Genomic DNA, 4,629 nt, shown 5'->3' on the forward strand with positions numbered 1-4,629 from the left:
GATAAAAAGAAAAATATTAGATAAATAGATAAAAGATAGGAGAAAGAGAAAAGCTAGTGTTAGATCCATGGATAAGAGAGAGTAAGACATATTAAAAGTGGAAAAAGAAAGAAGGAAAGAGAGAGAGAGAGAGAGAGAGAGATAGATAGAGAGAGAGAGAGAGAGAGGGGGAGGGGAGATGCAGAAAGAGAGACGAAGAGAGAGCGGATGTCAGATGCTAGGACGAGCCCGGCTTATAATTTACTCGCCAATCTAGACACAACAACTTATAATTTTACTAAATTCAATTTCAAATTTTTTAACAAGATGTGATGGCTAAGGAACTAGGATAATATGGCTTACATAGGCAGTGCAGCTTTTTGTTGCACAATTATTGTCAGGCTTGTGAAATATATGTAAGAGTTTTGGTCTTAGCAATAAGACATTAAAACAATAAAACATTCTTTGGGGGACTGCCATTTACACATCCAGCAAATTTACAGTGGATGTGTTTTTGCCAGTGCATTGGATGTATTTATGACAAACTGAATTTTTACTGTATAAATGACAGTAAAATCGATTCTCATGCCATAAATACATCCAACACTGGCAAAAACACATCCCATATTTTTATACATATGTCAAAAATACATCCAACACTGGCATTTACACATCCATACTTTTTCATTTATATGTCATAAATACATCCAACACTGGCATTTATACATCCATAGCAATTTAACACAAAATAATAAGAAAACACACTTGTATATTATTTGAGTTATGATATATTTGTCAGGTTGAAATAAAAAGCATTTTAAAGATTTAAATTAAAATATATTTGTCAGGTTAAAATAAAAAAAAACATTATGTGATGGATTGTTGTGACGATCTTGACCTTGTCACAATTCTATATCAAAATCATCAACCAACAAGTCAGACATATCCTGTCCCTTGAATCCCTGTACTTCTATTGTTAAATCTCCTTAATAAATAAATAAAAAAGATTAGTTTTTATTGTTTATTGAATTTGATTATAAACCCTAAACCTTCTTTCATACCAATTAAATATTCTCTTTTTTAAGAAGCGTTGATACATTTATGATGAAAATACTCGATTATATATTCTATATCTACATATTTTATTCTTATTTTATACAAAGTAGCTTCGCTACATATAAAATAAAAATTTTAATCCCAATATTATATATTTTAAATCGATAACAAGATCTAATGTAATTGTTTATAACCCCCAACTGTTTTGATATATACATTTTACATATTTATATATATACAAATATATATTAAACATAAAAATGTAGTAAACTTTTACCTAATAATTTAAGGTTCTTCATCAGTCTCTTGGGCGGCTTCTTTTGAAGTATAACGGCAGCTTATCGTGGCCTTACAAAGTGCCTCACAGCAACTAAAGGTTCCCAGTTGTTTTTGTTGTCACAAAAAAATAGCCTCTGTCTCTGCCATAATAAAACAATGAACTAACAATAAATATCTAAATTATAATATTATATAGCAATAATTTGACCACCTGCGGAAATGTATTGATGTTTTGTAGGGAGCATCTTGAGAAACAGGGAAGTAAATAGGGGAGAGTAACTAAAATAGGGTAAAAAGTTTAAGACCTATACATACTGTACAAACTATAATTAATTGTAAATAAATATTCATATAAATTAATCTAGATGTGTATTTGCCAGTGTTGGATGTATTTATGACATATCATCGAAAAAGTATGGATGTGTAAATGCCAGTGTTGGATGTATTTATGACATATAATTGAAAAAGTATGGATGTGTAAATGCCAGTGTTGGATGTATTTATGGCATGAGAAAAAGTAAGAAAACATTTTGCCAAAAATACATCAACTGTAAATTTGCTGGATGTGTAAGTGCTATAGCCCCCATTCTTTTGATCCAAAATTAACACATTTATTTAACAAAAAGAGCCCTTAAGTTCCATTTTTCCTAAGCAAAAAAATCTTGAGTTTCATAATGTCAGTTTGGTAGAAATGACTTAAGCCTTAAAAAGACTGTATCCTACCATATGATAAATAACTCAACATGTGATTTGTGGGTGTAATGTGATTTTTTTAAATATAGAAGTTACTATTAAATTATATTACATCTGATTCTATTTGAAATCTTGTCTTTAATTTGTAATGATGATTTACCTGCCATTATAGTCTCTTTTCTATTTAAAAACATATTGTTTCATTTACGAACGAACAAGCACACTTAGTGCCAGAGTAGCTACGCTGATAAAAATGCGGCAAACGAGATGAGAGAGAAAATTTGTGGTTACAAGAGGGGGGGGGGGGGGGGGCGGGGGCTATCTCGGGTGGTTTGTGGCTATGGGGGGTAGAAAGATTAGGACATGAAAATTAGATACAAATATGCCTTCAAAAATATAAGGATAAGAATTTCATTTAATTTAATTATAAAACTTTTAAATTTTTTTTAGTACATGTTTCAATAATATAGCCTAAAATCTGCAAATTAATATAAAGCATTCGTGAAAAGCACATATCAACTAACTGGTTATTCTAATAAGTTTAGATCTTTTCTACTTTAAAATGTGGATAATTGTGTATAAAAAAAGGATGAAAACATCCATGAAAGCGAAGCTCTGAAATGGTAAGACAATCGAACATCAACGCATGTAGAATGTCAGAACTGAACGGACCGACCCTTATTATTCAAAAGCTTCGCTTTTAATATTATACACTTTTATATTGAAAACTTGATATAACTTTCTGTAACCATTATTAACAAATACATCTATATGCTTGAAAGTTTAAGACAAAATAGATAATTGTTAATTTTGCTCTGCCCATTTTTATCAAAATTTTATAGTTTTTGATGAGGGTGAAAAGTAAGAATTTTACTAAAATATTATGGAGAAGGAAGTTTAAGAGAAACAGAGAAGCTCTTTCAAGGTTAGTAAACAAAGATAGTCAAATGTTAATATTGTTTTTTGCTTTTTATTAAACAAGTGTATACGCCCTAGCCTCTAAAGGCTCATCATTTATATTTAGGAGCAGAAAATAGCCTAAAATCATCCCGGAACCTACATGAAGCTTTTCTAAACCGGAGAACCCAATCGGTTGAGTTGTTATTGAAATCTTATGCTTCAGACAATAAATTCTTTGAATTCTAAGAGCTGGAAGGAGGGGGTAGGAAAAAGCCCGAAAAATACTGGGATCTATGTGAAGCATCCCAAAAATGGAAAGCTCAATTTTTTTATTACTTTTTGAGATCTTAATAATAAAAAAAGATCATATATCCTAAAAGTAATTGTAACAGGTAAAATCTTCAAAATTGAGAACATAAATTAATCTCATCGCTGTTTACTGCTTGATTTGAGCTTAAAAACTCTACGAAATGATGCGCAGACAAACTTAGTGCACCATAAGAGCTACCTTTATTAATAACCCTGTAATATGTCGTGGTATAAAAGAAGTTGATTAATGAAACTAGCAGGTTGATTAGTAGACCTCCTCATAAACTAAGCGTCCATACAAAATAACCTTCAAAAATAAATATTGCACAAATTGTAGATTAGCGCAGCTACTCTATAAATATGATATGTTCCCCATCCGTTCAGTGAAAGTTTTTTTCTTTTATTTAAAATTAGATTTTTTTATATGGCAAAACAAACGTCTATACGTGTCAGAATTATAATCATAATTACAAAATTATTTGATTTATATTCTTTTTAAGATGTATTTTTCTATCATTAACTTTATTTATTTTATGTTAGATTTGTATATTTTTAAAATGTTTATGTTCTAACATAAGATAAACACCGAAGTAAAACAATAAAGAGGGAAGAGTTTAGAATAACTGTATGTCCTTCACTCCGTTAACCCTAGGTCAACTTTCAGTAGGTTCTTTGAATAAAAGCCAATAGCGTCGTAAATTTTAACACAGCCAAGTCGCTTCAAAAAGCAGAAAGTAATTTGCTAGCAGACGAAAAGGTCCATGACACTGGATCCGGGTAGTTATCTGAATTATATATTCATACTTATACATTTATTATATTAAATAACATAATCTTTTTATTTAAAAAAATTTAATTAGTTGTTTTGAATAAACACTTACCAACGTTGATGATTAGTTATAAGAATAATCAATAAAAACTGAAGTTTTACGTGAAATTACGGATATTGTATCAGCGTGAAACCTTTTTCCACCTTGCCAACACAAGATAACTTATGATATCATATTTTGTCGACTATATAGCTCTTAATAAAATAGGTCATGATTGACCTGATAGCGATGCATTGGTATTTATCTATGTATTCAAATATTATATGTCATTATGTGTTAGGCATTAATACAAGAAAACCTATGTCACTTGCAATGCTAAGCATTTAGTTATGGCGATAGTCTAATATTTTGTGTATTACCAAATCACAAAGCACTGAATAAAAATGCACTTTTAATGTTGGCGACAAAATTATTCAAAAATTATTTCAACAAGGATGACAACATCCATAAGTAGCGAAGCACAAAATTTCGTGGATGGGAATGACCGTCATGGTTGTTTTCTTCAAACAACGGGAAATTTAATTTTGATATCTAAAACAGATATTTTGAAAATCGGATCATAAACACCAAAGATATGGGGGAA

The 4,629-nt window shown here is 30.2% G+C and overlaps 1 long non-coding RNA gene across 1 annotated transcript; it reads right to left on the minus strand.

Annotated features, from left to right (window-relative positions):
* Window positions 1-644: 644 nt before the first annotated feature.
* Window positions 645-1,480, minus strand: LOC145306567 (uncharacterized). The gene is made up of 2 exons (XR_013875066.1): window positions 1,313-1,480; window positions 645-964 (listed from the first exon to the last, which is right to left on the minus strand). It is a non-coding gene; the product is annotated as an uncharacterized LOC145306567 (long non-coding RNA).
* Between the last annotated feature and the right edge of the window lie 3,149 nt (window positions 1,481-4,629).

Source organism: Acartia tonsa, chromosome 2, assembly GCF_053477335.1.
Source record: "Acartia tonsa isolate MP-2025a chromosome 2, ASM5347733v1, whole genome shotgun sequence".
Taxonomy (NCBI): domain Eukaryota; kingdom Metazoa; phylum Arthropoda; class Copepoda; order Calanoida; family Acartiidae; genus Acartia; species Acartia tonsa.